Here is a 16,537-nt window from a genome sequence, read left to right on the forward strand (position 1 = left end):
GAAAAAGACCGGCAAGGGTAAAAAATATGTGTTCAGGGTGATGAAAAAACTCCAAACAACCCAGAATAGAAGAACCAGATTTGATAACAAGTACTTTCTGTTTTACAGTACTACTTGATAGTAATATCAACACTTAACAAAAATCAGTGTAATAATACAATCTCCAGAGGTTTTTTTACTTCTGTTTTCCTTTACCTTTCTTTCTACCTGCACTTGTGTGGGCACTAAGAACTCAGTGCTTTCTTTGCTGTTGTTATTTTTACTTGGTATTACAGTTACATTTGATATTTGAGAAATGGAGACCACAAGGGTGCTGTAACAATGACTATGAGCCAGTAGCTATTGATTACTGCCATTTGACAATGGGAGATGTATGTGTGTATATATATATAATTCTGGCAGAGAATGATACTAGGATTTGCAGTCTAGCTCCTGCCAGCCTCTCTGTGCACCGTACAAAGCCTTTGCTAAATCTGAAAGCCTGGTGTAGCTTGAGACATTTTTTTGTGGAGAGCCCAGCTCCGTCTGGATCTCCCCAGACTCAGGTGCTGGGCATCTCAGTTGGGATCCATCACAAAGTCTGCTCCTTGCTCCTGCAGATGGACCTCAGCCCTGCCATGCTGTAGGAGAAACAGAACGTGTTCTCTGAGACAGAAGAGGTGGTGGTGGGCTGAATCAGGAGAGAGAAAACTGTAGGGACAGGCTGCTGGGGGAGTAATGCAGGGTGAGACTCGTGCTTTGCTTTTATTTGAATTACAAATGGAACTGAGATCTTTAATGGATGAAATCTGAGGAAATCTGTACTTTATGGAGAACAGTATTTGTTTAGAGCTGAATAGAAAGCTCAGCTGTTTCCAGCCTCTTATTAGGCATCTAAAAATAATGGTATTTTTATTTTAAATATCCTATATACATCCTACATATCCTATAAATATAATCTGGCTTCTTATGCATCAAGAAATAAATGCCTCAGGAAAACATGGGTTGTCACTTGAATAATGTAATCTATTTTCAAATACAGGACTTGGGTGGGTTGTGTTTTTTTTTTCTATTATTATTATTCCAGATAACTGACAAAATAATTAGAATGTATGCTTCAGAATTAATTAACTATGTAGTTATTGATACTGGTGTTTAAAGACTATAAGAAAAATATGAAGTCCTGTTGTATATTAAAAACCGGGTTCTACCCTATGTCACAAATGCCTTATGAACAGTAAATGTTTCTAAAACACTCACAGCTCATTAAACAACTGGACTAACATAGCAATTCTATGAAGAATACACATTTAATGTTTAAATTACTTTGAAGAGTTTCAGACAAAATTAAAATCAACATGGCCTGCAGAATAACTCCTCATGCTCCACAGCTAGGAAAAAGAAGGTTGAGAAGAGAGGTTGGAATAGTCCAGTATTAGACTGGACTTAATATTGATTTTTCCAATAAATTTTGTCAAGGTCATTAGACCTGTGGGTATGGACATCATTTCAAGCCTGTACATGTTCCTTGAGCTGAATTCCATTCCTAAGAGTTTATTTTATTTAAAGCTAATAGGAAGTAAGAGGGCTTTGTGTCCCTGTGGTCAGATTTCCAAGTCACATCATTGCCTAAAGTTGCAAACAGGCACTTACTGATGTTGTTAAAAGCAGTTGAATTGATTGAGCCTCATAGGACTGGAGGCTTGTATCTGCAAACTTGTTAAATACTTAATTCCTGGTTATTACTGATTTCAGTGCATTCAGACATCTAACTGTCTTAGAGCATAAGACTGATAACATTGAGGCAGTTTTGTTACTTTGGAAATATTATTAGATGGTTGTCTGCACTTGAAGCCCGTGTATAATTTTATAAATCTATCCCTTCAAGGGTCAGAGGGTTAAAGGGTTAGGTCCCTCTCTTGCATTTCTGAATATATTTCATCATAAATGCTGAACATTTGGTTTCATTGCTAGATAAACTGCAAATAAAGCACACTCTAAAATATCTAGATAACCATGGAACAGAATAAATTGTCTCTCCCAGCTTTCCATTTGCACAGGGACAAGCTTGCCTTGGGGTGCTTGTGCCTTCTGCTAGCTACCTTTCGGCCAACACTCATCTGTGACTTGTTTTGAGGGAACACCAACCTGTTGTGACAGGGCTTCCAAGAGGCACTGGTGACATTGAGGATGTTCAGATCGCCTCTGCCAGGGAAGAGCTGGGCTCCTGTTGCAGTGCCCACACTCAGCCCCCCACCCTGCGCCACATCCACTTCCCTCAAGCTGCAGGACCACATCCAGCCTGCTCTTTGACTCCTTGTGTCAGCTGTGAAAATCATGCTCAAGTCTCACCTGGACTGCCTGCTGATGCATTGCCAATGCGATCCATGGATGCCAAACCATATGAAAACTCTTCCAGGTAGGATTGTCTACAATAAAATATATAATAACCTGCTAAATAATAATATATATAATAAATATATATATTATATATATTATATATATAATAAAGTATATAATAACCTGTTTGTGAGTGGCAATTCTGCCACACAGGAAAGGGCAGCAAGTGCACACAGCCTTAGGGCAAAATAAAGCCCAGGCCTGTGAATATCAAGGCAATTACAAATCAGGCAACACCAATGCAAATTTTGGGCTGGTTATCTGATTTCATCAGGAGCAAGGTAAGAATTTAACAGTGTTACAAGGAAATTTTGCAACCAGGTTAGAGGTTCTGGCCAAGGAATACCAAATATTCCCTCTTAGCCAAACACAGAACATAAGAAAACACAGATAAAAAGCCGTTCAGTTTCCTTATGTTTTCTAAAGAACATAAAAATCGATTTAAGACAAAACTATTTATAGAAATGCCTCGGTATTTCTGTAAATATTTAGTTCTGTGGGTAGATGCAAAATGATGCACTTTACTAACATTCTCTGAACGTATCCGGTGGGTTGATTGGTCTTAGGTTTTAGGTATCCTTGCAAGAAGCTCCTGAGAATATGTCAAGCATACCAAGCCTCTGCATTTAGATAGCAGAGATCTTGCTCTGCTGATGGTTATGTTGACAATACCAAGAGAGAAAATATGTTCAAACCTTAATGCCTGCAAACATTTATAAGCTTATCATACTCAGAATATAATTTTGGAGGAGAACTTTAGTAACAGCTCTCACAAAATCCAATCTGCAGCTCCCCTGCTTTTAGTATAGCTATCAAATAGAGGCAAGTAAGGCTGGCTTGCTGAGCACATTTCTCTGAAGATAAGAGTCTCCAGGTCTGAGATACTTTACTCAAAGACTTTTCTCTATTTTTTTCCTGTGATAAAGCAATTATTTCAGCACTCCTTTGGAAAAAAAAAAATAAAATGTTGTGCCTCCACTTTTTTCTGAGCTTAGATGAGTTTTCATTGTCACACCAGAGGGAGTTGGTAATCTCATCACACAAGGGGAGAATAACTAACAGACCTCTTTCCTAGCTGAACAGGGTAATGAAGTTATATTTAAAGTGTAAGGAGGAAGAAATGGAATTTATTGTTCAGCTTCATGCAGGGAGGGTGCTGACTCACAGGCCTGCACGGCTGACAGTACTTTCAAACAACAGCAGGAGATAAATGAATAAGGCAAAAAAAATGTCAATGTATGTTTACTGAAGAGGAAGCTAAAGAACAGCCATGACTTCCCACATACTTCTGCAAGGCAACTCTCTCTGCAAGCCTGAAAGCAGAGGCTGTGTCCTGTGGATAAATTACATCTCCATCATTTCCTTACAATATGTGAAAACAAGGAGGATCGTAGAAAACTCATGAGATACCTACCTGTTCTACCTATGAGGTAGAATTGAGGAATTTCAGATTCTGGAAAAAGATTTTTCACTTCCACCATAAACACTTATTTTCTGGATGCTAAACAAAAATGAGGCAGCGATTGAGAAAATACGTTTTGTGGGAAATAAGTCTTTGCTTATCTAAAAGCTATCTTACTATATACAGAAATCACAGCCAGAAACTTCCTGTTCCCAAAAAGCCCTTCATGTGTGACACTCACTGTCTAAAGCTAGTGCTGTAAAACAGAATTTGGATAAGTGGGGAGGGTATGAACAAGCTACTGATGAAGCAAAGAGATTTGCTTTTTCTGAAATTATTCATCCTTCTTCTTTGCCAACACTCAGGTTCATGAAATTTTGTCCAGAAGTTGTTGATGTCACTGCCAGAACAGGAAAAATGTTTTTAGAACAGCTCCCAGAAGTCACCATTGCTGCACACCTTGATGACACCACACAAAAACACAGAGCAAACCAGCGATGTTCAGAGTTGGTGGTGCCCCAGGGCTGCTGCGTCTGCAGGGGATACAATGCTCTCAGCAGCCCTGGAAGTTGCCATCAGTCATGGTGGGACAGCCATCCCCAGCCTCTGACACAAGCCCTTGCTAATAACCATCCTCCTAATGTATGAACTTCCTTACAGCTTCCCTCCCTTCTTTGCATCATTTTTTTTTCATTCATTTCTGCCCACTGTCTGCGTAAGAACCCAGCCTAGCCAGGTGGAGTGTCTTAACCCTGCTACATTTAGCTTAGCACAGCAAGCTAAAAAATGGTCCCAAACAATCAGATCTGGTTCTAAAAAAAAGTTTTCCATGAATTGTAGAGAGGAAAATAAGAGCAAAAAGGTGAATGTTTTTCCTGGCCAGAAGAACACAGTCAGGATCATGTGCTCCAAAAGCTACCCAGATACAGAAGCTATATTTTCCTACTTTTGCTATTCCTTCCTCCTTCCCCTTCCTAGCAGAGTGCTTTGTTTTGCTTTACAAGGAAATATGACTCAATTTTAACTTTGAAACACAAAAGCCACTGTCTGAAATCAACACCTTTTTTTTTTTTTCACAGAAGATACATTAATTATGACTTTAAAGACTACCAAATGGGAGCGTTTTTCCTCTAAAAATGTATACGATCTAATAGAGGGGCAACAATTTAGGAATATAATGTACTGAGTTTTTCATAAGATTTAACTCAAATTGTATCCACTTCTTTAAAAAATATTACTCTTAATTCTGAAGCTTTTTTTTCCCTTTCTCCCTTCTCTCTATTCCTCTTCATTTTTTTGGCATTTAATAAAAATGAAATGTAATTTTGCTTCTTATATAACCAGTAAAAAAACAAGGGCCTTGCAACATAACTTCAAATTCAGATTTTGTGTGCAAATCAAGGAAGTAAAAAAGTCATTTTTCATGAGTGTTTGTGACTGATGTCTAAACTAATTTTCATTTTTCAAGCACAGGCTGCAAATGCATATGGGGAACTCTTATAAGAAACTTGATTACTTAAGCTTCTGAGAAACACAGTGGTTGACTTAGGCTGGGAGACATCCTCAGGCTTGCAGCTAACCTAAACAAATCAGGTATGGAGCTGTCACACCTCCATGAGTCACACAAAATCTCACACCTATGCAATTTGAAGCTATCCCTTCTGATAACCATAGGGATGATGATGTGCTTCAGTTGGCAAATAAGCTGTTTTCTCTGGTACTAGACATTACGATACCGATGACACTGTGTCACCTGGTCCAGAAGTTGGGACCTGGGAGAAGTTGGAAGCCAGGGAGTTGAGTGGGGAATTACACTGAGACAATGACTTGCTTCATGGTTTGGAGGCGTGTTCATGCACTGTCATCCAGCTACCTGTAGTAGGGTTTCTACATTTAAGAGTTCATTGGGCAATAAAAAGACTGAAACCATTTTAGTCATTCACACTGCTGTTCCTTACCATGTGATTAAAAGCATTTTTGGATTATAGAATCACAGAACCAGAGGATGGTTTGGATTGGAAGGGACCCTAAAGACCACCCAGTTCCAACCCCCTGCCATGGGCAGGGACACCTCCCACCAGACCAGGTTGCCCAAAGCCCCATCCAGCCTGGCCTTGAACACCTCCAGGGATGGATCATATACTTTCAAATAAAACTGTCAAGATTGTCTGAAAGATATAGCAACCCGTGATTTTCAACTTTCAGCAAGTCATTTTAATAAAAGGTTGATTTTTCTTCCTCTTGGTTTAAATGCAGATTGGGATTTCCTTGATAAAACACAAAAACTCTCCTCTACGCTTAATAAGAAACATATGCTTATCACGTGTTGGAGTGGGAGTGATGCACACAATCTACTTTTTGCAATGTTTTCCAATTAGACACTATTTTGGGGGTATTTAAACCCTAACTAAATGCAGGGAGCCTCTCCATGCTATTTTGCTCCCCTGCACTTCTTTGGGTGCCCCACAGAGGAAACAGCTACAAAATGAGTGACGGGGAAGCAGAGCGGAGGCAGGCAGGAGCCACTGCAGTGTGGATGGGAGGGTGTCCAGAGGCACCGGAGCGGGGCAAGCAAAGGATGGAGACACAAAGCTGCCAAGGGGCTGCCTCATTTGCCATCTCCTACCCCTTGGGTATTTGACTGGGAGATATTTTTACAGATGAGATCTTGTACAAAATCGTACATAGGTTTCTTAAGCTTTCAGGTTTTCAACTTTAATGACGTGAAAATAATAATAAGCAGCAGTCATCATCCCAAAAGATCTTCTGAAATGGCTATATATAAATGATATCGTGAGTGTTCTGTTTTTATGCATTTGGTTTAAAAGAAAAATGAGTTTTTTCTTTTCTTTTTAATTTCCAGCTTGACAAATCTGACAGCAACCTAAAGGAAAGCTGGTAGCTTTCCACCCAATTAATCATCCCCAGCAACGAAGGCTCTCAGATGTGTTCTCAGCCACACATTGGCAACCCCATTCTTTTCACATCGTGCTCTTGGATCTGTGCAGATTGTCCATCTTCGGTACATTTCCTTAGACATAACGCGTTCAAATTTGGTAAATTTTTATTTTTATGGTGCACCGAAAGGAACAAAAACCCACTCAGACCAAGCCCTGTGACTCTGAAGAACTAGCAGCAGGGACAATATGCACTAAAAGGTTATTGCTGTCACCCAGATTAGGAGACAGATCCCTGAATTCATGCAGGACGAAACTTATGCAGAGAGCCAGCGCAAGGACTATATTTCATTTACATCCCACTGAAACCCTATTTTAAAGACACTAGTAGGATTTCTGCACTTCTCATTCTTTTAATGGGGACTAATTTCATAAGTGTAATTTTTTAATAGTTTTCAAAGGAAAAATTCACTTTAAATTGAGGAAGTGGCACCATCTTGTGGGTCAAAACGAAAGTGTTTTTCTTTAGTAAAGTTAGTTCTGTTTTGTTTTTTTTTTTTACCTTTCTCTCTTTTTTTTTTTTTTAGTTCTCATAATCCTCCAGAGTAGCCTCTTGAGTCCAAAAAATAATGACTGTTTCAGAAGACAGTAGAGCAGAGCCCTGCTCCCTTATGCAACAAGTGCATCACATTTTGATAACTCACTGCTACACAGATTTCTGAGACACCAGCTAATATCTGTGAATGATTTTTTAAAATCCATTTTGAGGTCAGTCCCAGACTTCCCAGAAATAAAACTCAATAAATGTTTTTAAAAAGCTAAAATACATCTATCAATAAAATATATCTACATGTACATGGGCAATGTCTTACTCCCAGAAGTGACTCGAAATTGTTCAAGTCCACATAGAGAGGATTTTGGTTGGTTTTAACAACTGAGCACAGTGTCTAAACTCTGAGAACATCAAGACCTGGTGCACTATGTGGTCTTCTGTGGATTGGGACTGTGGTTAGAACCAATGCCTTCAGGGAAGAGCCTGACCCTTGTATTATGTCCACCTGGAAATGACCAGACAGACTCTGCAGTTGGGAATTACAGGTCAGACCTGAGGCAGGACAAGCCCAGTGTGGGTGCAGCTCCAGCCATGCTGCATTCTCATTTTTCTCAGTCCTTTCCTTCTCCTAAATACCTTCATTTCTTCTGGTTTTAAAGAACAGGTCAGACTTGTCAGCAACTTACTGTGGAGAAGAAAAAAAAAAAAAAAGAACAACAAAAAAAGAGAAGACCAAGAAGGTTGTTGATGATAGAGCATTACAAGCTATATGCTTGGGTTTAATACACAAATAGCTGTAGGGCTAAGAGTAAGATGTGTAGTGTTTGGGCTAATTTATTTAAAGTAATGCCCATAATTACAGTCAGTCACCTCAGTGGGGTTGACCTCTCACCAGTATAAGTGTTTATGCTTGAACTAGTCACCAAAGGTCCTTTTGAAGTCACTGGGGAGAAATAGTTGCTTTTAAAGTGCAGGTCAACACATGGTAAACCAAATATCTGAAATAGATCAGCTGACTCACACTCATAAAGTGCTTATTTCTCTTCTTTGGTTATAAAGAGAACATGATGTGATTAACATAGATGTAGATAGCTCCTGGAGCGATTTGCACGCAGTCAAATGAATCCCACCCCTTGTGCCTAATATAAGCGACATTATCAAGGTTTTTTGAGCCCTGTGGATGGTATTTAATTCAGCACTACAAATGACTTAATACAGCCTATTTTAAATATGGATTTCAAGAACAAGCTCTAAAGATCAAAACTGCATTAAGACCCATTGAAATAGGGCTGCACATGCTGCATCAAGAGGTTGGCATGATCCTTTGTGGTGAACCTATGAGAGAAACTATGTATTATAGCACTCTTTTGTCATTCAGAGGTGTTTGCAGGCCTTCTTGCCATTGGTAAGTACATGTACAAACTGTCATTAACAGTGTGCGAAGTAACAATAATTGCTCTTTTTAATCACTGAAATACAAGTTAACCTTAGGATGTTTGTTGTTAGCTGCAGCTATTTTCCCAAACTAAAGTGCCAGAATATGAGCTGGGCTGTAAAGCAAGACCTAGCACAACGGCATTCCAAAATCAGACACTCATGCAAAAAACGGCACTGTCCCTTGCAAGGACAGCTCAGAGACAATGTCCTCATTGTGGAACAGAAGGCTGAATTTTTCAGTTGGAAACAGCTCTTCTCTCTGACCCTGTCCCAGGAGTGGCCACTCCATGAAACACAGGCATAAAATGGGATGGCTGGATGGTTTTGCTGTCCAACAGGTCCCCTGCATCTGCAAGGTGTGGAGATCTGCTCTGGTGAGATGAAGAGGTGGAGCAGGCCTTGCCCACCCTTCCTGGTGTGACACAGGACAGCGGCTGAGAGCTTTCTGGTGCCCAAAACTCACATGGGAAAACTGACAGTGTCCTTGTGTTTCCAACTTCACCCCTCCAGGCCCATTCTTGGTGGTTAAACTGCTAGGGATGTCCGTGTATCCATCTGGCTTTATGCTGTGCCTCATCCTCAAGGAGATTAAGATCTCCATTTCAGAACTGCTGACTCAGGAGATATCTACAGGGATTCCAGATAGGATGCATCCTATTTAAGATCTTCTTCCCATAATCTTCTCTGGAGAGGTGTTATTCCGGTGCGCCGAATAGATGTACGTTGTAAAATTATGGCATCATAATAATATAAAGATATCTACCAAAAATATAAATACATAAAAAGTTGTGAAGGCAAATGCTTCCCCAAAATGTTACTTAGCAAGGCAGTAATTAGCTACCTGTAAATTTCTAGAGATTAAGCAAGATGGATTAAAAGTGCATACTGTAAAGCAGCCTAATTATTCACCCAATGTGGAAAGACACCAGTATCTTGTGAAAGAACGTCCATAGGAAAACTGAAAAGTTACAGAAACACAATATAGAGGTAATTTGGTTCAGACACACTGTCTAGAAGTTAAATGTCCAGGGTTTAAGGAAAGAAGACAATCCCTTCTCCAACACAAAGCTCTTGGCAAATTTAGGAGTTTGCCTAAGCTCTCTGGCTCTGCATTTGTAGGAAGCATTTGAATAGACCAAAATCATTATGGAAATACTGCCTTAGGTAAAGCAAGAATCTGCTTGACCCTTTGGCCAGTTCTTGAACTGAACCTCTTTTGATGTGAGAGACAGTTTGGCTCATTCAGGTGCACCCAGCTTTTCATCTCCTGCCATGTTTCTGGGTTGAAAGCAACACTGGGAGTGGAAGCTGCTCTTGTGGCACCCCAGGGAGCATTAGAAACACTGTAAGTAAATTTATTGTTGTGAAAAGGAAAAAGTCAAAGGATTTATCCAGATTTATCGTCATCAAGAATTATCAATCAAAAAAGACTTATTTAACATTCAGATAATAATATAAGAAACCACCAAAGCAAGAGAATTTGGAATTTCTCCATTCAAAAATCATATATTTTTAAATCTTGCTACTTCTAATCAGGACTTTATACTTTCATTGACTGCTGTTCAGTTCAATATGGACGGGGTCTTTTCAGTACTGTATCAAAAATGTTTTTGGTGAAACAGTTTAGGATTTTGAATCTTAAAACAGGCAGTGGCTGAAAATTGTGGTAAAGAGAATAAACATGCATTGGGCACCGACCCATAACAGCTGTTTGGGCATCCAAGAGCATTCCCACACCTTTCTTTAGTAAAAATAGCATTTGAAGATATCACTGCAGATAAGACTGCTTACTGGTGAACCGGTCAGGTTCTCAGTGCATTTCAATTTTCATAGCTCTACTAAATTCAACTTGCACCCACTATAGAGCTATTTAATTATTTGTAAATGTTTACCATAGGAAGAGTTTAACATTTACACGCCAGCTTCTTACAAAACTGTCAAACACATCAGCACTTTGAGAGCAGGAGGTTTTTTTCCATGTGATTTTGGATTCAACTTACCTGGGATGACGAGTAATGACTTCAAAAATCCGTGTGAGAAAGCAGAGCTATCCAAAGTTTTTAAGAAAAAGCTATACCTCCTTGGGACTCCTGTCTGTCCTCAGGCTCTTGGCAATAAGGCTGCATCCAGACGGAACAGCCCCATTAAAAGTTCTGCTATAGTCTTAGCTGGTGCAAAAGCTCCTGTATAATACGCATTTGAAAGGCCAAAGACAAATGATACTCTTCAAAACTGTTGAAGGCAAATGATGTAATGATTCTTCCCTGGTGAGAGTTTTGCTTTAATCACATGGCCAGGATGCATCCCTGTTGGAATATCAGTGCAGGACAAGAGAAACTAGCGATGATTTATATGTGCTAATACATAGAGATATATACACACACAAGTGCTCCCATCTATGCAATAATACATGGCAATTGTAATGAAACCAATTGTAAATGCGAATGCTGCTCGCCAGATTGTGCACTACCACGAGACACGATGTACTGACGTGTTACAGATTCATAAAGTGCCACTTTTACCAGGGAAGGGGGGGTTACCTCCCGGTGTGGAAGTACTGCCAATCTCTCTATTACGGCCGATTAATTTTATGGTCTACATGGGCTAACGGTCCATGATTCTGTTTCCAAATATTTTAAATCTCTGAGTGCTTGCTCAGAGGCATGTGTTGAAATACAATTCAATTTTGTAGATTGTTTACTGGGTTTTGTTTGTTTGTTGTTATAACTTTTGGCATAATTTTAGCTATTCGGTTTCATCCAGTGCACAAGGAGTACAGCAAAACACAAACTTTGAACTTTTGTTAGTGGCTGTGCCTCTGAGGGAGAAGGGAAAGTTAGACCAGCCGACAACCCACAGCAAGCGTTGCTCTAAACTAGCCAAGAGGGAATAACTTGTAGAAATGGAGACTGAACAAAATTATTGCTAATGTCAATATCAGTAAGTAATCAGATATCAGTAACTATTGACATTAGCAAATTCTGACAGCAGTATTTGCTAACAGCAGCAGGGCCACTGCTCATTTCTCTTTTTGCTCTCCTCTCCTGACAAGCGCCAATCCTAGCACCACAGGGTTTGTGTCCACACGTCCTGCTTGCCATCACCTTGAGATGCCCTTTCCCAGGAAGCTAACATAGTGTTGTATCTGAAGCAATCTAGAGGTTGTGATAGTGGAAGGGTGAAAACAAGAAAGGACTTGCACAGCATCTTGCGCACAACCAGCCCTGGGCAGAAGGGGTTACACCGTGAGGGGCGTTTGGTGCTCACACCTCTGTGTGCTTTGAGAGATGCACTGAGAATTGCCCACCACCGAGGAGGGCTTGGTCCAGTTACTTCACCACGAACCCAGCAGCATCGGCACAGGAGCGTGAACAAGCACTGGGATTCGTGAGTGCTGGGACATAACCAGAGCAGGAACCTCATGCAGCCCCAGACGGCTGGTGCCCTGTTCTCTGCTGTTCCACAAACCTGTCCAACATCTTCACATTTCCTTTTTTTCAGCATTCTTCCTTTGCATCATTACAACATCATCGGTGATCTCCCTTAGTTTTCTCCTGTCTACATGCCCAGCATCCTGAGTGGGTTGACTGGCCTTTATGCTTCCCAAACTATTGTTTCTAACATTGGAAAAATTAACTTCCCCTACATGTATCCTATTTTCCTGTGACAAGAGAGTTGTCTGCATTTCTTTAAATCATTTTAGTACATTTACCGTTTTCACTTATAAGTTAGCCAGAGATTATAAGGGTAAAGCCTGTGGCCAAACTCTGCAGTTACATGAGAGCGAATGCAGAATAAAGCTGAATTCAGCTACAGGAGATACAGCAAATTCTGAGGAATCCACAAAGTAAATTTAGAGGAAATGAGTTTTCTAACTTTTGTATGTTTATAATATACACCGAGAGGTACTGTGATAGTTATTTGCATTTTACTGATATGCTAGATTCAAATGAAGCTTGCAAGAAAAATATCCTGCTCTAATGGGATATTGAAAGAAAAAAAAAAACAACAACAACAACAATAACAACACCCACCATTTTTTAATTTACGTAGCTGTTGCTCTATTCCTGCGGGCAAACACCTCTTCAATAATTGCTGCTGACTGGTGGGTTCTGTACCATTAGATATCCCAACTTTCTGATGAGATGCTGGAGGTGTCCTAGCCTGGCAATTCCCAGCCTTATACCGTTTGCACAGCTACACAGATTCTCTACAAGCTGTCCTCTGAGATACTGCAGCTTACTGCCCCCGCATCCAGTAGAAGAAATTTATCCTTCAGCATTTATAGAAGCATATTGTTTAATAGGATTACGTTCAGGTTTCTATAAAGGCTGTCAATCCAACGCTTATGACTCAGAATGGAAACTTCCTCTCAGAGAGGCTTCATTTAACCACTGACTCGTAGGTGCAGAGTGTGAGCAGAACACTGTAAAGAGAAGCTATAAACTTTTTTTGTTTTAAGCTAACCAGGCTTCAATTCTGGCTGCAACACTTTTGATACTTTCTATGAAATGGGGTAGAGACTGCCTATTACTGGAAAGTGCTAAATAGAATGAAACAACTTTCTGACAGGACCTGTTAGACATATTTTATCATGTATTTTCTATTCAGAGCAATTTCACCACTGCAGACTAAACAAGACTTAAATCAAGATTTGACAGACTTGTTTAAAAGCTACTGCTCTCCACCAGACCCCAAATCATTTATTATTTTTATGCAATTTAAGACAGAGGATTCTGAATTCCTTCAGTAACAGTGACTGGTTTTACAGTACTTTTTAGATGCATGAAAAACAAATATGAACCGAAAACATAAAGTGAATTTCTGAATCATTGACTACTGTCCTTTGGTGTTAAAAGCAACACTTTATAGAATCCCTTTGATAAATATCTCAAGCTCCAGCTTAAAAAGAGTTTGATTTTTATTGTCCCCTCTTAATCTTGCTGGAGGAATGCTACAGACTATCCTCATGATTAGGAGTCTGTGAATTTCTGTCTAAATATGTTTATTAATAATTTCTAATCACTTTTCTTGAACCAATGTTACCCTTTTAAGAATTTATATTGTATCATGTATAACATGATGTATTTCTCATAAATTCTATTATGACCTGATATACCAGGGTGCAAGCATTGTGGATTGTTTAGAAATTACATGTAGCCCCAGAAATTATATGTCTTCAACAGAAATTATATATATTCAACAATCAGGAAGTACGCTATGTTTAAACAGCTATATCTTTTCTCAGGTCTTCTGTTTTTTGTTTTGCCATGATACCTCATCTTCTCTTCCCTGTTCTCCTAAGCATCTTTCTTCTGAAGTGGTTCCAATCCAAATTCACCTGCTTGCAAACAGGCAGACAGAATCATACACATTATTTCCAATTTAATTATTAATTCCATACACAATATTTCCAGGTGCATTAGGCCATTATAATGGTACTAACAGCTCCCTGGCTTTAGCAGGAATCTCTCTCCCTGAAGCCCCAGGACTTGCATTCAGCTTCCTAAGGCTACATTGCCATGGCAGCTCCCCACCACGCTCAGTTGTTCTCAGCTGAGACACTTAACCACAGCACTTTTTCCTACTGAATTTCATCTTGCTCCTGTGACTCATCCTCAAAGCCACCGTGTTCCTTCTGTCTGATGTTCTGATCCTCCTCATATTCAAAGACAATAAATAATGGATAAAGACAGCTCATGTTGCAAAATTAAGCAGGCTGCAGGTTATGGATTGCAGCACTTCTGAAGTAAAACACACATGATTATAGGGACTTTGGCAAACAGTCTGTATATTCAGGAACAATATTAAAAACTGGGCGGGTTATCCTGTCAAAAACAGTTTTCAGTGTAAATACGGATTGATTTTGTCTTCTCCTTTTAAAGTTTAGAGTTCACGCATTTATTCTAGTCAATCTGCTTTATACCATACCTTAGCCACACCGCTAACAAGGGATTAGTTCAGCGGAAAGGAAGTCTCCATATGACAGAGATCTGTGTAATGCTCTCTTTCAGTCTTGACCTTGGACACGGAGATAGCCAAAGAAAGAAATACGGACACAGTGCAGCAGCTGAATGCACCTACGTCTGCTTCGGACGTTTGAAGTGCGGTTCAGTTATACCTGGTTAGACATTTTGGGTGACAGAGCACCATAAAACCGACCCATCTGAGTTATGCTGCAGTTGTAACCATGAACCTAGAAAAGAAAATATATTTATTTCCTATGATCATATGCTGGCAATCGAGATGGCATTCACAAGCAGGAGAATGTAGTGACTAAAGGCTGTATCTTCTCACACTAAGGGTAAAATTTCTCATATTTTCTAGTTTTGAGACATTTTAGAAATGATCGCTGTAGCTAATAGAAATGAAAACACTTCCCTAACCAAAATAATTGTCATAATGTATCATTACAGGAATGATCCCATATTGCCTATAAATATTGAAATATCCTACCTCATCCTACTGCAATGCGATATTATTAAAAACCACATTGCCCCTTATTTCATCTGATTTCAACAAATGACTTTCTGCCACAGCTTAAAACGACTTAGCTGCTAGGGAGTTTAGTGAAAAATTAAACCCCTCTTAAGCAAACACCGTGCAGGCTACGCTTATGGAAAATTATTCTCACAGTAATCAGCTGTACATGCTGACAAACTTGTTCTTTCCTGGTTGCCTAGCTGTCTACCAACCTCCCCTGGCTCCACGCCATGACCTCTGTGAAAGAGCTGCTCCAGCAGTAGCAAGTATTTTCCCAGAAAGCCTTATTAACTGTGCTGTAGGTTTCGAGTCCTCAAACTGCTACCCATCTTATTGCAATTATTGTGAAAGTATTTTAAATGAAGATATTTGGTTTCATTTTTAAATAGATATGAGAAAATTCAAGGCCAAAAAAACCAACTGGACAAAGCTGGTCAGCACTGCATGTATGCAGTTACAGCAAACACTGAAAACAAAGTCTACAGTTATGAGTTCAAATAAATTCAGTTCTAGCCCTCTTAAAATGCACAAAAATATCCTATCAGCTGAAAAATAGTAGGTCTGAAGCTGAGATACATAATTTTTATCAAATTTGATGGCGGGCTGGAAGTACTCTGGTACCTTCAAAAAAAGTGGTACACACACATCCTCCAATATTGCAAACAAGTATAGAAAGAAAATGGATTAGAGAAACTCAAATAAATGTCTCTACTTCAGGTTGTAACCTACAGAGTCAATATTTATGCAATGATGATTAGTTTTAAGAGGCAGGATGCGGATGTGCTGCTCCAAGTTTAATGTCTCCTCCCTGGACAGGAGCTCCTGGGTTCTTGTACATATTTGCAAGGTACCGAGGCACCAAACCAGGGCAGGGCTTCAGGCACTACTGTGCTGCACATACGGCAGTATTTTGACTAAATACTACCTAAAAGAAAAACAACAACTAGATTCGTTCTCATAGAAGAAATCAGCAACTTCTTCTGGTTCTTTGCGGGGAGCGTGACTTTGTTGACAAGCATGAATAAAGTGGTAGATATCCACATGACGCACTGATACCATTTATTTGTGCCACCTTAACATACCATGGGAAGAGTCCTTAATTGAATGTAATAATAGGGTAGCCAGGAAAATACCAATTAGAATAACTTGGCTGTCTGTGCTAAATTCTAGATATTCCTAAGATCTTACAGAAATTTATCTTTACTTACTAGGATGGATTCAAAAATTAAGATTTATTTTTAGACTTGTCTCTGAGGTGAAACAACTAGACAGGCTGCAGATTGCCTTGTTGATGCATTATACACACAAGCAGTACTCATTTCCACATACAGTTTTGAAAAACAATCTGATGGTTTTCATCCGTCTTCTCACGAGCTTGCTATGTGT

The sequence above is a fragment of the Cygnus atratus genome, chromosome 1 (assembly GCF_013377495.2).
Source record: "Cygnus atratus isolate AKBS03 ecotype Queensland, Australia chromosome 1, CAtr_DNAZoo_HiC_assembly, whole genome shotgun sequence".
Classification (NCBI taxonomy): Eukaryota; Metazoa; Chordata; class Aves; order Anseriformes; family Anatidae; genus Cygnus; species Cygnus atratus.